The 21,322-nt window shown below is 46.1% G+C and overlaps 1 long non-coding RNA gene across 1 annotated transcript in view; it reads left to right on the forward strand.

Annotated features, from left to right (window-relative positions):
• Nucleotides 1–4,506: 4,506 nt before the first annotated feature.
• LOC146839634 (uncharacterized) overlaps nt 4,507–21,322 on the forward strand; it is a 59,453-nt gene continuing 42,637 nt past the window's right edge. The window contains exon 1 of the long non-coding RNA XR_014980690.1: nt 4,507–4,586. This is a non-coding gene — a long non-coding RNA (uncharacterized LOC146839634). The remainder of the gene's footprint in view (nt 4,587–21,322) is intronic.

Consider the following 21,322-nt stretch of genomic DNA (forward strand, 5'->3'; position numbering starts at 1 on the left):
TTTTTCTTGCCACTAACATTTAACACAACATTTTCATCATCATTTATGTCCTATATGCATAATATGCGATCATCACTAGAGGCGTTCCCATCGTCAACATGTTCTTCAACTTTGTCCTCAACACATCCTACCACTTGTTTGTTACCTTTCTTAATTCTTCTTCTGCAAGCTTTCGTAAAGTGCCCCATAATACCACAATAACCACATCTGGATTTCAAAGCGGGACACCCTTTTTTATTTGCATTCTGCCCTTTGTAGCCACATCTGTAACATGTAAGATGTTTGTCATTGTGGTAATTTTTTTTAAGGGTAGAATATTTCTTAATGACTTCTTTATCATTTTCTTTGTCAATTTTAGTTGCTATCATTACTGTTATTAGAAACTTTGCTCACAACATTACTCTCTTCATTATTTTTAAGTGTGACTTGTGCGCATCTTTTTGACATTTCACCTTTTTTAACTATGGCAATAATTTAATTGAAGGGTGCGTCTCCACATACCCATAGTTTTTCTTGGATGGCAGCATTATTGGAGTGCATGACAAGTTGATCTCTAATGAATCTGTCATGGAGGTTACCAAAATCACAATTAATAGATAATTTGTTCAAAGAAGACACATTATCTCCGACAGATTTAGATATTTGTTGTTTCCTTTGGAAAAACTTGTATCTGCTAATTCCCACACAAACGGTAGGCTGGTAATGTGCATCAAGATCTTCTAGAGTTTCAAAAAATACATTACCACCAGATCTTGTTTTTTTTTCCATTTGATAGTAAATTCTACACCCTTCTGGCCCAATGCTGTGCAACAACATTTTCTTTTGCCTGGAAACGGAGAATTCATCCTCACTTTCTTCTTCTAAGGCAGAAATGTAATTAAGAAAATATTCTTTCCAGTCCATTTCAATACTGGTTCACCAGGCTGAGTAAGAAATGGAACTGGAGAAATTAAACCATAACCTTGTGTGGCCATTATTAAATCTGAAGAAAAATGAAATATTAATTATAATACATAATGTTGTCACCGCTAAATAATACTGCAGTATAGGTAAAATTTGTAACACAAGTTTAAACATAAATATTCAAGGCGATTATTATGTAATTTATCCAGTATTGAGTACATGTTTAGTTATTATGAATGTAAATATGCACAATTTTTATTCGTATGCATATCACCGTTGAAATCACTTAAAATAAATATCACAGTACCATATGTTGCCTGAAAGCGCTGCATCAATAAAGCTTGCTTCCAATTATGTTCCCTTTTTGTTCAAACAATACTGTTGGAGTGAATCTTCCGCTCACTCGAGTGTCGTACTAATCCTCGATCAGTGTTGCCAGATTTTTAGACCCGTCCCAAGCCCAAAGCCGCTCAAATATAAGCCCAAAATAAGCCCAATCAGACCAGATCCAGCCCAAAAACCAGCCCAAATTAGCAAGTCTCCAATTATGCACAAATTGTCATCAGAAACAATTTTAACGACAAATATACATTCTATTCAATATACAGATGGTGGGAGGGTGTTAACTGGGCACCTGCCTTAATGCTATTAATTTTTAAGACCAGTTCTCACTGCGACTTCTAAGAGCCCCTGCAGCTCCACTCTGCCTATTGCTTAAAGATTCAGCCCCCCCCCCGAAATCAGCTCCAGTTCGAGCGGCAAACAGTGTGCATCAGTTCGCGCCTTGGCATCAGCAACGTGGTGAAGCACGGAGTGTCAGATCCATGCCAGGACAGTGGTAAACAAACGCACGCGGTGCTGCCAGCAGGTGCATGCGAGGTTGGGTGGCCCCTGCACTACCGTTTTCGAAGCTGGGCTGGCCTACGAACAACCGATGTGATCAGTTTTGGTTTGGGTGTTAAAACACTCTTTACCTACGTCAACTTCCTGGCATCTATCAATATTCATCAATTCCTACAAATAGGGTGACCAACTGGCATGGGTGCAAATTCAGGATGGTGAGTGTAAAAATTCAGGACAAAGGGTCAAAATTCAGGACAAAACTTCGGAACAAAAGGTACGTTTTACAGACACATCAACGGTGGTCGCGTAATAGTGTATAAGTAATTCCATCTATATCCAAACATTCATCCACTTGAAAACGTACGTATCTTTCCATCCATCATTTCACTCATCCATTCATCCATTTATCCACCCTTTCACCCTATCACCCTATCCATCTGTACACTCATCCATCCACTCTTCCACCCAACCATCTACTCATCCATCCAGCAATTTATCCACTCACCCATCCAGCCATCCTTTCACTTACTCATCCATCCACCCAGTTACTCATCCTACCACCCAGTCCCCTTTTCAGTCATCCATTCATCCTCCCTTTCTCTCTTCTTTGACCCTTTCACTTAGCCATCCTTCCTTTCTTCGATCCACCCATACTTCAACTCATCCACTCATTAATCCATCCATTGACCCTATCACTCATCCATCCATTCACTCATCCATCCACCCAATCACTAACCGATCAGCCACCCTTTCACTCATCCATCCATCCTTTCGCTCATTATCCATCTATTCACCCTTTCATTCATCCATTCACCCTTTCACTAATCCATCCAGCCATCCACCCATCCCTTCACTTACTCACTCGCCCACCTATTCCTCTTAATTATGAGCTGAGCCTTTGTCTGCAGAGTTGCAGACAGAAGAGGCCCATCAAGAATTTCGCCCTTGCTGTCTTCCTAAAGCAAGGGGTGGGGTGGGGGAGGGTTCACTATGCACCTGCACATAGGCAATCTGAAAAAGTGGAAGTCATGAGTAATGCTTGATGCACAGTGCCAGGCCATGAGGTGATTGTGACATGGTGTTTCCAGGGCTTTAAGCGGGATGAAAAAACTGGGGGTCTCTCCAAGGGGCGTGTCTGATGTAATTAATGGTGTTGCTTAAAACAACTAAGCTAAAAATCTGTGCTTAGCATTGTGTGTCACCGGACTGGTATTTTGCCTCTTCTGTCATTGCATCCAGATATATATCACAACAAGTAACGTTACACCTACAACAAGCCAGAACCATTTGCTTTGTTAATGGTTGTTAGTTTCATAAAATAAAAATGCAGCAACCATGGCTTAATTGAATATAATATTGAAACTGCACTTTTCTAAAATGATGAGACGGAAATAATTTCCTGCCCCAATCTCCACTCTGTCTATTGTTTAAAGACTCAGCACCCCCCCCCAAAAAAAATTCTTACACCCCTCCCCCCCCGCCCGAAATTTGGCTTTAGTTGCGCCTCTGACTCACTCACCTGAGGTCGGGGCGGGCGTCGAAGTCCGGACTCAGCAACTGGCCTGGGTGACCACCAGTGGACCACAGTGGGCGGCAGCCGACTCCAGTCCGACTCCTCATGATGACATTGATGATGATGAAATGATGCGTCCTGGCGACTCTGCGGGGCTTTCGAGGCGCACTCCTACCACACGCCTCAGCCCGTTTGGCTGGGCGGATTAGATTGTGTGCATGATTCACCAGTGTAAGGATAATGCAGTTCCACCTGTTGGAAGCGGCTTTGGAGCCGGTTTCACTGCTGCTTCCGAGTAACGCGTTTGGCTGCCAAGGACACCGTGCGTGAGCACCGCGGGGTGGACAAGTATATGTCGACACCAGAGGCTCACTAGCCACTCCACCGTATGGTAAACGTACGATGTTAATGCTCACAACCCTGTCGTGACACCAGAGGGGGATTACTGTTCCCAAATACAATTGAGATTCGAGGTTCACAATTTTACAGTGACAGGACATGAGCAATAGTTTTACAGTTGTTGCGTTACAGCAAATAGGTGCGCAGATAACAGCACGGGGTTGGGCGGGTTCACGACTATATCGTGAACACCAGGTTAGTCACAGTCAACTATTGTGCAAAGTTTGTGCTCGATCTCCATATCGCATATTGAAGCTGCTGCCTCCAGGCGGGGAGCGCTCAGCCCCCAGCATTTAAAGAGACAGGGCCTCTAGATAAACATCCACGCTCACTCCATGCATGCCTGCTGCTGTGGGCTGGGACCGGTTACAGCCTCGGCTGGCGTCCACCGTTGAGCCGAAAGTAAGAGCTCCCCTCCGTCAGGCTGAGGTCACGCACCCTGACGCACGCACGCAGGGGCTGGGCAAAAAATGATTCCCAGGGCCGGCGTTTTTGCGCGCTACTGGATTGACGGCCCTGGGGGACCCCACATTGGCCCGCGCACTCATGTGACAGACTCCTCGTGGTCGGGGCCCGTCCAGGCCACAAAATTGCGCACGACCATCCAAAAGTAGCCCAAAAAGTAGCCCCCCGTCAGGCATGGTTTTTTCCCGCACAACTGGGAAAAAAGTCACCCAATTGTGCGGGAAATAGCCCAATCTGGCAACATTGTCCTCGGTGTGTTGCTACGCTGCGCAGGGGTCACGTTGCGTGATCTAACGTGATGACGCGTATGCTGTGACGGAGCCTGTTCCACTTGGACGGAAGCTTGAAGGGTTCTCTTCGTCAGTTTATGTCAGATGGTAAAGAACGCTGTCTCCGGAGCTGCAAAGATCGGGTGACACAATGAAAGTAGAACGTCACTTCTGCTCGAAAAATGCGGCCGAAGGTAATTTCTACAACGGTCACTCTTGATAGGTAACAGCCAATTGAGAAAATGAGATTACCTATTCCCAAAAGAAGTACAGTTTTTCCTTTTCCCGATTACGCAGCACATATACAGCTTCTGCAACAAAATCTACACTCTTGACGTTTGTATTGATGAATAGTTTGTAGGTATTATACGCGATCAACTTCTTTTTAAGTTATTATACATGAACAAACTTCTTTTTAAGTTGAAAATTCCACTAAACTGGAGATTCCTTCATTATGAAACGGCAACAAATGATGCGGTTCTGAAGTTTTGAGCAGTCCTCTCTCCTGCTTGCTCCAAAGACTGCTCTAATTAGAAAAAACTATTCAGGAAAGAATGAAGATGTAGTTCTGTAATTTCTTATTGAATTCGTATCCCATCCGTCGCTGCCAAAATGTAAAGATGAGCTGGCCAGATTTAGTTGAATAAAGTAGGTTTATTCCTGGAGCAAGCAGGTACATCTACTCAGTAGGATGCCTTGTCTCCAACTGCTACAGCTGGAACTCTAACATCCACTGAGGGGCATGCAGCGACAGTAACCATAGCAATGGTTACTAAGATAGCTGCGATGCCACAAACTCTTATAGCTGACGGCAGCGGACATGGCAGAAAACTGAAACAGATAAAAAGCCGACTTAACAGAAATGCGATAAACTATCGCAACGCAGTACCCTCATGAATCAGAGCTGAATAAAGCATACCTAAATGTAGCGCAGTCCTTCGTACGTTGGTTGAACCGAAAGTAATCTGCAGACAAAAGACAACATGTAGAGCGCTTTTAAACCTCCAACTAAATCCGAATCGGATATTTTACTAAGTGCGTCTTACACACGAAACAAATTCCTACCTTTCACTTCGTCGTTGTCGCCGCCATAGACCGCCTTTTTCTCGCGAGGGCAGTATTGCCAGATTTTTAGACCCGTCCCAAGCCCAAAGCTGCTCAAATATAAGCCCAAAATAAGCCCAATCAGACCAGTTTCAGCCCAAAAACCAGTCCAAATTAGCAAGTCTCCAATTAAGCGCAAATTGACATCAGAAACAATTTTAATGACAAATATACATTCTATTCAATATACAGATGGTGGAAGGGTGTGAACTGAGCACCTGCCTTAATGCTACTCATTTTTAAGACCAGTTCTCACTGTGACGTTTGTCATGTGAAACAGTTACTGCTCAGAATACAATAGTAGAAAACAAAGAATAAGCAAGGCAGAAATAGTGGTCTGTACAATTTACTGCTCCCTCTAAATTGGATTTTTTATAAAGTCTGTAAAACTCAGTGTCTTTATTATTCATTACATTACAGATTAAAAATCTACATTTAAAAATGGTCACTCACTTCTCGTGATGAGCAGCAATTTTGTAAATCTTCTGGTTGTTGGATTTCAGGTATGGCAGTTTTTGGCTGGACGTTGCTTTCAGCTAGCAAGTGCGCATACGTCCTCTGACACCTGCTCACATTAAAGCCCTTAGTAGGAGCCAGTTGGGTTTCTTCCATTGCAAGACAGCAAGCAAAGTAAATAGGCACATCCTATGCCTCAGTAAGCTAGGTCAATAGGCACATGGTGTGCCTCCAGGGTAGAACGCTCGTTTCAAGGGGTGAGGCAAGTCCCTGTAAACATGGCAAGCACAGGGAAACTGCGAATTGTTGATGAATCACCTCTTTGTATTTCAGCTTTGGCAGCTTATGGGCTGGACACATCATAGACCTCAGCAGGAGACACTTAGGTTTCTTCCAGGTAGAAGACAGTAAACCAGGTCAATAGGCACATGGTGTGCCTCCAGAGTAGACGCTCGTTTCAAGGGGTGAGGCAAGTCCCTGTAAACATAGCCAGCACAGGGAAACTGCGAATTGTTCATTAATCACTTCTTTGTATTTCTGCTTTGGCAGCTTTTGGGCTGGACACATCAAATATCTCAGCAGGAGACACTTAGGTTTCTTCCAGGTAGAAGACAGTAAGGCAGTCAATAGGCACATGGTGTGCCTCCAGAGTAGACGCTCGTTTCAAGGGGTGAGGCAGGGGTGAGACAAGTCCCTGTAAACATGGCCAGTATAGGGAAACTGCGAATTGTTCATTGATCACTTCTTTGTATTTCAGCTGTGGCAGCTTTTGGGCTGGACACATCATAGACCGCAGCAGGAGACACTTAGATTTCTTCCAGGTAGAAGACAGTAAACCAGGTCAATAGGCACATGGTGTGCCTCCAGAGTAGACGCTCGATTCAAGGGGTGAGGCAAGTCCCTGTAAACATGGCCAGCACAGGGAAACTGCGAATTGTTCATTAATCACTTCTTTGTATTTCAGCTTTGACAGCTTTTGGGCTGGACACATCAAAGACCTCAGCAGGAGACACTTAGGTTTCTTCCAGGTAGAAGACAGTAAGGCAGGTCAATAGGCACATGGTGTGCCTCCAGAGTAAACGCTCATTTCAAGGGGTGAGGCAGGGGTGAGGCAAGTCCCTGTAAACATGGCCAGCACAGGGAAACTGCGAATTGTTCATTAATCAATTCTTTGTATTTCAGCATTGGCAGCTTTTGGGCTGGACACATCATAGACCTCAGCAGGAGACACTTAGGTTTCTTCCAGGTAGAAGACAGTAAGCCAGGTCAATAGGCACATGGTGTGCCTCCAGACGCTCTCTCTGTACTGGCATAACTGTGGTAATCTTAGCGCTAACACATGACAATGGCACCTGCTCCATCAAAGTAGGGGGAAATAGGCATGGCTCATCTTGATTAATAGCTTGGAGTATTTTGTATTTCGAGTTTGGCAGCATGTTGATATTATCTAGCAAGTGCACATCAGTCCTCTGACACCATGCACCTGTAAAGTAGACAGCTGGTTAACTGAAGCTCTTAATGAGTAAATCTTACACTCAAAGTTTGCTGCAGGTTGCTTCAAATCATTGTAATGGGCATGCAGTTCTATAGGGCTGAAATATGTTATGCAAATGCACAGCAGTTTTTCCCTTCAATGGCAGTTGATTAATCAATTACAAAAGAAAATGGTGATGCTCCAATATCTTTCAGCAATTCCTCTTGAAATATGGGCCCAACAGAGACTTAATTAGTGCTGTACATTTGTTGCGGTGCATTGGAAGGCAGGGAATTCATCTTTCATCTTTTCTGATCATTAGATATGGAAGGGATAGGTTGTACAAAGGATGCCACAGATGTGCTCGCTGCATGAGCGCTGTTTCGTGGTTGCTGCATGTTGCTTCAAATCATTATAATGGGCATGCAGTTCTATAGGGCAGTACTTGTACGCTAACTCTGTATTGTCTTATTTTATTGGGTAATCCATCCTTTGGATTCAGAAACCGCTACCACCGTTCTTAATGTTTTGAACTCACTTGCCCATGTTGCACTCTTTAAGCTGCAACTGTTGGGCTGCTGGGAGAAGCTGCACAATGATGAACTGTGTGTTGATGCGAGGGCAGGGGAGTACCTCAAACTGCAAGAGACAACCATCTCTATCTGTACTGTCATAACTGTGGTTATCCTAGAGCTAATACATGACAATGGCACCTGCTCAAAGTAGGGGGGAAATAGGCGTGGCTCATCTTGATGCAAAGCAGTGTTCCACATATGATGCTATGCAAAAGTTTAATTTTAAGGCATCATATTGTAGTAATAAACGATTCTGTTTGAGGTGTTAAGAAAGGAGCATGAGGAGAAAGTTCTCCATTGTGACTCCAGGACCTCCGATGGACAAGTGAAAAGGGCTTCTGGCAAATCTGTTACAGGAGGTTTGGGATCGGCAAGTACTTTTTGGGGAACTTTCTAAGCACGCTGAGAGACTCGGGGAGACAAGCTTTATATTCGCACACCAATACTTTCATGAACTCCAGGCACCTTGCCACGATGCCTTCCTTTGACAGAGGGGAGTTTACTTTCTTCCACCTTGTTACGGAAAGTGAGCCCAAGATCTGCATCATCCTTTGAAAGGTAAATGGCAGAACTTTGTAAGTCTAGGCTCTGCAACTGCTCTTGATCACTACATGTTAAAACACTCGGTTTTAGTATCCTTTTCAGTGTGGACAAGTACAGAGTATATAGATCACGGAAGATGTGGAGTGCATCCCCAGATTCTAGCTGAAAAATGTTGTTAACAACCTTTATTTCTTTGAGCACTGGCTTTAAGAAAGTGAGGTAAAGTAGATTTATGTCATCTTGATACATTTCTTGGAGCATCCTTGCTGCATAGCAGTGTTCCACATAGGATGCTGTGCTAAAGTGTACTTTTAAGGTATCATATTGTTCTAGTAAACGATCTACACAATCTGCCATCACTAGCCACCATGTTTCGCAAGGCGAAATTAATTTCAGGGGCATGCCTCCGTCCAATGTGAGATACAACTCCTTATAGTCAGCCTGGCGTTTTGGCTAGTGGGAAAACCAGTTGTACGTTTCTCTGATTATAAATTCTATATTTCTAGGAATGCTCCTTATTGCTTTCTTAGCAATGATGTCAAGGAAGTGGCAAATACAGCGCATAAGTTGCAAGGATGGTTGCTCATCTCGCAACAAGGTGAATATTGAGTGGTGCTTCCCACACATGACGCTTGCACTATCTGTGAGTATGCCAATTGCATTTTTAATCTCAAGGTGGCAAATTTAAAGCAAGTTTGGGAATGCATTTGCTATATATTCGGAACAGGCCTGATCTAATTCTACCATGGCAAGGAAGGCGCTTACAAATTTGTTAAGCTTTTTGCTGAAATATTTAATGCAAATGCACTGGTGTTTTTTCACTGCAATGTGTGTTGCTGGAGGTAGGAGCAAGTGGGAGAATGCTGCTCTTCTAGAGTTGGCACCAGCAGGAGTGGCACGCAATGCTGTGGGGTACACACTGGCAAGAGTAGGTCTTAGAAAGCGTTCTTCTGGTCCTGTCAGTAGCGGGCCGGTGTTCTGCCTCCTTCTGCAGTTAATGGGCAGGTCTGTGAAAGCGTTTTTCTACCCCTGACAACATACATGAGCTGCATGCAGCTCCGGGGTGGTAGCGCACTGTTTCAAGTCTAATCATAGATACTGCTGTTAAATTTTGCATACAATAGCGGGGTTGGAACAAATGAATAGGACTTTAATGCAATGCGTTTCAGTCGGAACTTAATATATAGAATATTTGAAAGCAGTTTTAGGCCCATTCTGTTCCTTCGCTCATTTTTTAACAGCGTCATCTGGGAAAAAACTCGTTCAACATGAGCATTGGATATCGGGAGAGTCAACATCTTAATAGCACCCATTGCAAGCTCGTGAAAACAATGGTTGCCAGCAGCATCGGTGTAGTTGTACACTTCCATCCAGAACGGTTCTATGTTTGAAGTCTTAAGAAAGGAGCATGAGGATACAGTTCTCCATTGTGAATCCAGGACCTCCAATGGACTATTGAAAAGGGCTTCTGGCAAACCTGTTACAGGAGGTTTGGGATCGGCAAGTACTTTTTGGGGACTCAAAGTTTCTAACTTTCTCAGCATGCTGAAAGACTTGGGGAGACGAGCTTTATATTCACACACCAATACTTTCATGAACTCCAGGCACCTTGTCACAATGCCTTCCTTTGACACAGAGGGAAGTTCACTTTGTTCCAGCTTGTTTCGGAAACTGAGCCCAAGATCAGCATCATCCTTTGAAAGATAAATGGCAGAGCTTTGTAAGTCTAGGCTCTGCAACTGTTCTTGATTGTTACATGTGAAAACACTCGGTTTTCGTATCCTTTTCAGTGTGGACAAGTACAGAGTATATAGATCACAGAAGATGTGGAGTGCATCCCCAGATTCTAGCTGAAAGATTTTGTTAACGACCTTTATTTCTTGGAGCACTGGCTTTAAGAAAGTGAGGTAAAGTAGATTTGTCTCATCTTGATACATTTCTTGGAGCAACCTTGCTGCATAGCAGTGTTCAACATAGGATGCTGTGATAAAGTGTAATTTTAATGCATCATATTGTTCTAGTAAACGATCTACACAATCTGCCATCACTAACCACCGTGTTTCGCAAGGCGAAATTAATTTCAGGGGCATGCCTCCGTCCAATGTGAGACACAACTCCTTATAGTCAGCCTGGCGTTTTGGCGAGTGTGAAAACCAGTTGTACATTTCTCTGATCATAAATTCTATATTGCTAGGAATGCTCCTTATTGCTTTCTTAGCAATGATGTCAAGGGAGTGGCAAATACAGCGCACACGTTGTTAGGATGGTTGTTTATCTTGTAACAATGTGAATTTTGAGTGGTGCTTCCCACACATGACGCTTGCCCCATCTGTACCTATGCAATTACATTTGTAATCTCAAGGTTACATGTTTCCAGCAACTTTAGGACTGCATTTGCTATATCTTCGGAACAGGCCTGATCTAACTCTACCATGGCAAGGAAGGTGCTTACAAATTTGTTAATCTTTTTGCTGAAATATTTAATGCAAATGCACGGTAGTTTTTTCACTTCAATGTCAGTTGATTCATCGATCAATAAAGAAAATGGTGATGTTCCAATATCTTTCAGCAATTCTTCTTTGAAATATGGGCCCAACAGAGAATGAATTAGTGCTGTACATTTGGTGTGGTGCATTCGGAAGGCAGGGGAACTCATCTTTCAAAATTTCACCATACCCATCTATATTATTAATGGATGTAGAACAAGCAGTTTGTATGGGAAATGTGATTTCTCTTCTTTTCTGATCGTTAGATATGGAAGGGATAGGTTGTACAAAGGATGCCACAGATGTGTTCACTGCATTACAGCGTGAGCGGTGTTTCCTGGTTGCTGCATGTTGCTTCAAATCATTATAATGGGCATGGATTTGTACATGGCAGTACTTGCATGCTGCTTTGCTATCATCTGTCCTTACAGGGGCAATCCATCTTTTTAGTTCAGGATCCAACTCCCACTCTTTTCTGTATATTTTTTTATATCCTGACCACTTGCCCATCTTGCAATATTTAAACTGCCAAGTCAGCTGGGAGCAGAAAAATGATGAACTATTTCACGATGATGCTGGACGAATACCTGGAATTGCAACAGACAAAATGCAATCATTGTCCCTGGGTCACTGCCAATCATGTAAAAAGCAATAACAAAATACTATCAATAAATGCCTACTTCCAATGAATACTAGAGATTACAGGAACAGCCCATGCAGGTAAGAGGAGGTGGGAGGGATTCGACACACAAAGGAAATGTTATTATCCAATTTTCCCTGTGGGTCGTCGATCCAATCCCTCGCCGCCTCCACCACCACCCTGCCCCACTGCTCTTACCTGTACAGGCCGCTTCTGGTAGCATACCGCTACATTGTGCATGTCCAAGGGTGACATTTCATTATTTTGGGGTACAACACCAGTAAAATCCAAAAGGAGACACTAAGGTGCCGATTCCGATCTTGTAAAACCAGGGTACAAATGGTCGTACGGAGCGTTTTCTCCGTACGACTCGTACCCAGGAATTCTACCGTACAAACCAGCAAGTACGATTCGTACAGAAATACCATTTCCATACGAATCGTAAAAAACACTGTGCAGCTAAAAAATACATACAATTCTGATCCCAGACAGCGCGTATGCGATGTCTGCGCGGAGTCAGGCAGTGTTTTACGGACCAGCAAGTACGATTCGTACCCACAGCACTCCGCACGGCTATATTTTTACGGGAGCCAAAAAGTGACGGAAAAGCTAACTACGCCGCGATGCACGAGGAAAAGGGGGCCCAGTACGCACCGTACCACCAGCCCCATATGTACGCACCATACCACCATCCCCCCGTATGTACACACCGTACCCCCAGCCCCCGTATGTACGCACCGTACCCCCAGCCCTGTATGTATGCACCGTACCCCCAGCCCCCCGTATGTACGCGCCGTACCCCCAGGCCCCCGTATGTACGCACCGTACCCCCAGCGCTGGGGGCTGGGGGTATGGTGCGTACATACGCGGGAGGGGTGGGAGGCTGGGGGGGCCGTACGACTCGTACCCCGGGCCCAAGTGTACCCGGGGTAGGGGTTGTGCACAGTTCGCTTCGTACAGGACGTTTTCCATACCCTTGTGAATTCGGGACGCCGGTACGGATCGGACTTGTGCGCTCGGTCTTCTGTTTTACGACTCGTACGTAAAACTGTCCGGGGACGTGTCGTAGACTTTTCCCGGGGTCATTCGTATGTATTTTACGAATCGTACTTCGCCGTTTGTACGGGACTTGTACGATTCGGACGTAAAAAAATACGGATACCAGTCGGTCAGTAAATTTTTTTAACAGATCGGAATCGGCACCTAAGTTTTGTTGACTGAGCTTGGGCAAGTAATTTTATGAAGGGTTGACAATTGAGTCTGATTGAGTCAGAGTGGGGTTTGTAATGTTTTGAAATGCTTTCAATCTATTTGTAATAAACAAGGGCAGCTTAGTGATCTCAGTGATCTCAGCAAAAATGAATACATCCTAATGGAATACCCCTCATACTCAACTTTCCATGTTGGACTAAATCTTGTGACGAGCAGACAAGCTTTCTTCTTTGCATTTTACACTACAAGTACTGTTAATCACAATAAAATGTCACTCCAAACATGCAAAGTTAACATTTGCTACATCATTAACCTACTGTAATCAATAGCCCCATCTAGTGGATTGTTATACACTTTTTATTGAACAAATACAGGACACAAAATGAATCCTACACCATTTGTTGCCCAAACCACATTCCTTTAGTAAAACATTTCAATACTTAGCACGCAGGGGACATGCACCCAACAGATCTGGTCAGACTTTGTCCATTCAGCATTACCCCTTTAGAATTCCATGCATCTGACATGACTGTGCTTTAAGCATGATGTATTGATTACAAATGCATATTAAACTTGACAACATAAATCTCATTTAGGATTCAGATTTCTTTTTTCCTTGCACATTTGCCCGTGGTAAGAAAATTAATGAGGATAATGAATTTGCTGGAGGGATCCATGTTTTGTCTAGCCCCAGCTTTTCATTTATAGATAAAGGCCAAGTTAAGGGACCATCAGGCCTACTTTAGAACGAGTGACCTGCAATTTCACACTTAAATGTAAACACAAGGAAGGGGAACAAAAGAACACAGCTCATCTCTTCACAGGTACTTGAGAGGCATGCTTGACTTTTTCCAGTCCTATGCTTGAATGTCAGATGTGTTGGTCTGTCCCAGTATTTACACGCAATTTAAATAGCAGTATGTTATTTCTTTTATAGCGCACTTCATGGTATCAGAGTGCTTAACACAACAGACACATTGACAATAAATCATAAATCATGCAAGTGTGTAAATCAACATGCAAGATGTGATGCATGACTGAAGGTAAAAAGATGTAGCAGTCACACATAGCTCAATGTGCAATAGTGAAAGGCTTACTAATTATGAACTGCAAGGAACAAAAGGATCTGTGTTCAAAGCACTTCAAAGCAGTAGCCTACTAAAGTAGCTGCATTAAAAAAAAATCTGTCATCTGCAAATTACATTATGTGTAGTGTTTTGCCGTAGACACATTCAACTTCTACACTACTTTGATTCAGATCTAGGACTGCACAAAGCAGACATCTAACAAATACTTTAACCTCCAGACTTCTCACCAATTATTATTCACTGATTACTGGGCACCTCTGAAGATGTCTTAGCCCCATAAAATATTAAAAAATACACTTTGCAACCAATTCAGCATAACAGATGTAGGACCATGCTTCTCCGTGTTGCCACTTTCGTTTCTGCTATTTAAAACTGCCTTAAATGAAATGTGTTCCAAGTGAGGAAAGGTGCACAGAAAACCTCAGTCTCTTTTGCTTCTAGGAAACAACCCGTACATTTAAATATGGGGATCTAAGTTGCCGGGCATGGATATAGCGCAGAACTTTGGGAGATAGGAAAGCAAGGCTTTTGCCACAGAGAGGTTTAACCCCTTCCATGCTCATGACGGAACGGTTCCGTCATGAGCCACGGTTGAGCTGTGCTCATGACGGAACCGTTCCGTCATGGGCCCGCCCGCGCACGAACCCTTCAGCACCGCGGCGGAATTCGCCCAGCGCTGAAGGGGTTAAAGATTATGCACCCTGTTTTGAAAATGGACCACTGCGCACACTTGAGACTCATTGAGTCACTCACTCACTCACCTGAGGAGGTCGAGGTCCACCGTCCAGGACAGGTACCGCCGGCGCCGGACCGTCACCACGTCAGCTGAGCTGAGCTCAGCAGCAGCCAGGCCAGGGCACTCTTGTGCAGAGACAGACGGACGGTGCCGTTGCGGCGGCTGGCGTGAGTCGTCGTCGTCTGAGACTATGTTCTTCTGAGTCTCAATCGATTGATTCACAATCACACTGCAGGCAAAGGAAGGCAGCAGCGCTGATCAGAGACTGTCACTGACTCACTCAGAGTCAACGACGTGCGCGTGCCACTGCCGCCGCCGGGCTGTGCTGCTGTCGACCGGTGGCGGTGGGTGACTGGCAGTGGCAACTAATTTGGAAAGCCTGGCACTGTGGCAGTGGCAGGGCCTGGGCTGGGGGCTGGCAGGCCTGGGGCTGGCGTGGCTGGGCCTGGGGCTGGGCCTGGAGCTGGAGCTGGGCCTGGGCCTGGGACTGGAGCTGGGCCTGGGCCTGCGCCTGCTGACTGTGGTGGCCTGGTGTCTGTCCGGCCGCCGCATGGCAATTTAATCGACGTGCAGTGCGCGTCACGCTCACGATCGAATATCGTCGTCGTCATGGGACTACTCCAGTACTCCGTCCGACCGTCACCGTGACTCGACTCTCTCAGTCTCAGACTCTCACCGCCGCCGCGCCGAAAGAGAGCGTGCTCACATCAGCCCCCGCATTATATGGGAACCGCGGGGGCTGACCTAAAGATAATACCCAGGGCCGTCATTGGTAGCGTTTTCGCGCGCTACAAGATTTTTTTTTTTTTTTTTTTAAAAACCTTTATTTGTGCATAGTAAAAGAACAAATACGGGCCTACAACCATCCGGCCGGCCACAATACGATTAAGCACTGAGTCAAGCATTACATCCCATGTGCATCAATGATCAAGCTTAGCAACACTTCAAGAGGTATACACTGGAGAGATCCTTGACACCAGGGGAAGGAGAAGTGGAGGTTGATTTTAAGGTTTTCAAAATAATTTTTTCGAGAAAAAAGTCAGTAGAGGATAGAGCCAAGGAGATTCGAGTCCGCAAGATGGCTTCACCACACGGGAGAGCAGCAGCATCATTAAAACAGCCATAGAAAATCTCAGACAGTGAGGCGGTGCAGTTAGATAACAGGATATTCACAGGAGTAAATACGCACCCCTCCAAAGCCGCCCCCACTCAATCCACCCCACACCCGGACCCCGAATCGAAACAAGTATAGCGCAGAGACAGAGAAGAAAAAGGCCCATAGAACTAAAAGGAAACAGTGAATTACCCCCCCACCCTACACCAATGCGGAGGCTACGGCCTGCCCCCCCCCCCAGCATAGTGCCTGTCGCCCAATGAACCCGAAATATAGACAAGAGAGAAAGTAGGAATAGAATAAAGAAAATAAGAAAGCAAAGAAGAAAGAAAGCGGGGAGGAGCCCACATAACCTTGGAGCGCCCGGAACCACCGGCCAGCCACGCCTCCACACTCTGAAAACCCACTACACCCAAAAGCGGTCGTGTGAAGATAGCGTGTCACCACAATTTAAGTGAAGGCAGACAAATCGCGACGAATGTACACAACATATGCCAACAGTTCCAGTCCCAGTCCAGCCCACCCGTGAAACCATGATGGTAAAAATCATTCTAGCCCTGGCCCGATCGCGGGCTTAAGATTAGACCGGCCCCCACATGAAGGCCCCGCATCCCGTGCAGACAAAGACAATATGGCCGCTGGGGAGAAGATGGAGAGGAAGAGTCACAAAATGGCCGCCGATCATCTATTGAGGTCCCCCTGTGCACCATATAAAATCCAGACCTGGCCTGTGAAGTACAGGAGTTCCACATGAAAGAAGCCGTAGGCCACCGTGAACGGTTCCTCGAGGACGTCAGGTGTCGCTCAGCCGGATACTCTTGCGGGCGCGGTGGGGCAGGCAACAACAAAGCAGGCAGCGATGAACAGGGAAACAGAGTATCCGCAATTGAGCAGGAGAGCGATTGATCCTGGGTGCCGGGAAAGCCAGATGCAGACACCAGTGTAGCACGGTCATACACAGTCATTACGTCCCCGCAAGAGGACAAAAGCACTGGCAGACCCACGTCTTGTTGATAACAAACGGGGCGATCACGACCCGCAGCCGACAGTATGGAGTCGAACCGTTCACTCAGCGTTTGCAAGCCAAAACACAATTGCAGACGAAAGTCCCGCAGGGCAGCCAGAACGGAGCCGCATGTCAGCGGAAGCTGCGCCCCCACATCGGCAGCAATCCGGGACGGCACTGTGGAGCTAGAGTCTGGTAGAGGGAGGGCGAAGCGGGCAGCGGGCGAGACCGGAGCATCACCCCCCAGCAGCGAGCAGGCAATCAACGCCATGTTTCACCGCTGAACGGTACAGTGGCCAGTGGGGGGTCGTAACAAGGAGGGAATTCCCATCAGGTCTGCGCCGCAACAGGTGAAAGCCAACAGTCGCTTCCCCTCCCTCGGGCTCTCTTTGCCGCCGACTAGGCACTGGAAGAAGGGGGTCTGCAGCCTACCACGGCGCGGTCCACAGAGCGGGGCAGGAGACCCGCCACACCGGGGCTTACCCTATAGCTCCAGCCCGTCAGGTGCAGGGTGCAGGAGGTGTCCGGGCGTCTCTCCCCCGGCTCATCTGGCGACAGTCCGTGGTGTGAGGCGGGATCGGGACCGCGGGGCTCAGGTTTGCGCCAGCGGGTCCGGTGACTGCGGAGCTTCCAGGGGGCCGGCCAAGGCCACAAAAGAGCAGGGGTCCAGTGCGGAGAACAAAGGCACCAAGAACTCCGGCATCCGGGCGGGCTAAGACTCCGGGAAAGCGGCGGCGCGGTCAGCGCGTCGTCGCACACGGTACACCTCGAAAATCGGCAAGGATAGGAATCAGGATGATAGTACGAGGCCAAGGGCCGACGGAGCCGGGCGCTCAAGCGTCTGCTCCGGTCGCCATCTTGGCTCCTCCGCGCGCTACAAGATTGACGGCCCTGGGAGACCCCCACATTGGCTAATTTGCCTTAGAAGTTGAACTCAAGCAAAGCAAGTAACTGAAGTAAGTTAGGTGGTGACCTCTGTGCGTGCGGGGGGGTGCGCAGTGCGCAAGTGCACAATAGAGTGTCGTGAGTGAGTGTGTGTGCACCAGCACTCTGTCTGCAGCCTGCACCTGCTCAGCAGCACCGGCTACAACAATGTAACAACTTAAGTCAACAACAAGTTAGCAAGCAATGGCAATGGAAAATCAAGACGATTGACTTGCCTGGCCTGGTTGCTGCTGCTCTAGGGGGTGGGCGGGATGATTGCTGGGGGATCATCCATCAATCACGTGCGCTGTTTAGGCAGAGGCAGGCCCCCAGGATCAGACTTCCAATGAGTGCCCACTCTTGGTGCGCGCTGCGCTCTGATTTGCCACTACAGAGTGACTGGCATCACGCCACGGACTCCTCGTGGTGGGCGCCCGCCCAGGCCAGTAAATTGCGCTCCAACACTCCATTCCAGCCCAAAAAGTAGCCCCCGCCAGGCATGGATTTTTCCCGCACAACTGGGAAAAAAGTCGCCCAATTGTGCGGGAAATAGCCCAATCTGGCAACCTTACGCGAGGGTCAACATATTTGTTTTGAAAGCAGGAACCTTTATTCTGAATCATTGCTACGTGGAACGTCAAATCACGTCATCATCAGCCGTCTTGTTTCTGGAAACAATGTGGTGATTGAATAAGCTTTATTGTTCCAAAGTCACGGAGCATTGATGGATCGTAACAGTTAAGAAATGATTAACATGTTAAGAAAATGTTGATAATTACGAACAGCAACACTCAGTAGTGCGGCCAATAAGTACTCCGTATTTCTGGCATAAAACAATCCTTACGTGATAAATTCTCCACGCAAAAAAATGAAAGGCAATGCTCCAAAATTGGACGATTTGAATAGCCGTTTATTTGATATATTTGATATATTGTCCTATGTCCCGTCACGTCTCGATGTAATTTTAATAGTATCGAGTGGCAGCAGTCTATATTAATTATTCTGTAAATAGATTGTAACATTCAGTGGCAATGCTCATGAGTAGGATTCTACTAATTTAAAATTTGAAAGTATTGCAGTGCTCTAAGATCAAGACTTATCCTCTAACTTGCAACGAATAAGGATCGGTCTATTGGGAGTGAGTCAATAGGGTCATATCTGCATTTAACCAGGTTTATCAAATCATTACTTTATCAGATTGTATTCCAGTATATTCTATCATAACCTCATAGCTAAGGTGCCGTATAGTTCTCCAAAATGGAAATCGACGAAAATCTTCGATTCCACAATTAGCTTAATCGGACATTACAGGACAATTGACTCAAAAGTCCCCAACTCTAAGCTCTGGTCTTCCCAGACAAGTGAGCAGGGGGGCGAATAGAGAGAGGGGGGCTGCAGTAAAACGTCACAGGCTATGGCAGTGACTCTGTCAATAGCTAAGACCTGAGCAGCAGCAGGAAAAAAAAGCCGGTCTATGGGCCACAGGCTATGGCTGTAGCTATAGCTATGACTGAGCTAAGGCTGAGACACAAGCAGGAGCATTCCAGGCCACCTACAAGCCGCAGCCAGACCTAGCTGTGCCGCCTCCACGGGGGCCCAGGCTCACACTGTGCGGTAGCTTCTACTGCCTCATTCTGACCCTACGCAAACCTTTCCTTTGTTCGATCTCAAATCCTTGGGGAATCCTTGGCCAACCTTGCTGAATCTCTCCTGGCCTCGCTGGTCCGGGCACCCTCCGGCTGAAACAAAATGGACGACCTACAGGCTCTGGCTCAATCAAGTTCAATGCTTTGGCATTCAGCATTCTGCGATTCAGTGTCTGAGTGGTGACTGTACAGTTGCTACGAGCTGTCGTATAGCCCTGCGCACCTACTAAGGTGTATCTATATGTGTTAACAAGATGACAAAATATCCTGATCAAAATGGTGCCTGATCTGCATTAGACAACCTGGGGCCTTTAAAGGTGACCAGCTGACCAATTGTTCCATCCCTTAACCTCGCTACTCTTCACTGCACATCTACCTCATATTCTGTACTCCCTCCCCTAAGTCATTGTTGTTATGATAAGGCATGCTAGACCTCCCATCCTTATGGTCCGCGTTCCCAGCATCTGCCACCTCTCCCAGTCTACTGCTGCCATGGACTCTCTTCCTTTCTATCCTGTGCGTCTAATGGCATGCACTCCTGTGCTTGAGAGTATCCATGTGTCATTTTCTTTTTCCTTCTGTACACAGTAAAGCCACTTGAACTCTAGCAGGGATTGCAGAAGCAAAGTTAGAGTCATTCCTGTATCAGATCCCTGGATGACATAGACATCCTTGAACACAGCCTTTGTGAAAATCACTTTGTCAGACGCACCTAAAAAGAGATCCTAGTACCAGGTCACTCCTGTTTAGTATCCCTTGCTAACTAGAGCACCAAGTGCTGGGCTTTCAGTAGGGGTCACCAATGTGCAAAACCCTCTAGGAATGGGTACCCCACTGTATTTCACTCCAGGCAGGCAGGGCACCTATGAACTGGGTCTTTGATTGTAGCATTGGGTATTAGTGCAATGAGAATGGTGTATCTGGTTTGAGTGACTGTATGAATGCAGGTGGTCCTGGCTGTAATATAGAGTGAGTTGTGCCCATGTGAGTGCAAAGTGAGATGTTATGTTTTGCAGATGTATACAGTACACTATCACCCAGGAGGGTATCTTGGCACTGAGCAAGCATAAGTTTAGCCCAGCCTAGGGCGTCTTTTGGGACTACTCAAAAAGCCAGGTATTTTCTTCTTGCAGCATTTAAAAAGTGAGGAGGGGCACTTATGTGTAGCTGCAGGTCATTCCATGTTTTAGGAGTGATATAAGAGACCACCGTATCAGGCTTTCTTTATGAGTGGGATGTGTGCAAATAGGAGTCCAGATAAGCGGAGGTGTCTTGAAGGTTTTTGAAAGCAGAAGCAATTGTTGAGGTACACTTAGCGAGTGTTATGTAGTGTCTTGATAGTGTGGGTGAGGAGCTAGAATTCAGCTTGTTTGTGTATGGGGAGCCAGTGGGGCTCCTTTAAGTGTGGTGTGATGTGAGTGCAGTATTGGAGCTTCCGAGTGATTCTGACCGCCGAGTTCTGAATGATCTATAACTTCTGATGAGTTTTTGTTGATCCTCGCCTAGACAGTGTTCCCATAGTTCAGCTTGTTTGTGATGACTGATGAGAGCACACGTGACAGTTTTTCAGGTGCTGATTAGGAACCATTTTAAAATATTGCCTAGCATCTTCAGGATATATAAGAATGAAGCAGTGGAGGTGTTGACTTGGTTGGTCATGTGGAGTTTCTTGCATGACAATCCTGAGGTTCTTGACCTTTGCGGTCCTAGCTCTGAAGGAACCCAGGTGGAGTCTCACAGTGTAGTGCTTTTCCCAAAGATCAGAATTTTGATCTTGTTAGACAATTTGTCTTCATCCAGTTGGCGGTTGCAGTCAAGCAGACATTGAACTTGATCTGGGTACAAGGTGTCTTATCCGTGAGGGAATTAATGAGTTTAGTGCCAATGTTTATGCTCTAATAACATAAACAATGACAATCAACTCAT

This window comes from Triturus cristatus, chromosome 4_1, assembly GCF_964204655.1.
Source record: "Triturus cristatus chromosome 4_1, aTriCri1.1, whole genome shotgun sequence".
Classification (NCBI taxonomy): domain Eukaryota; kingdom Metazoa; phylum Chordata; class Amphibia; order Caudata; family Salamandridae; genus Triturus; species Triturus cristatus.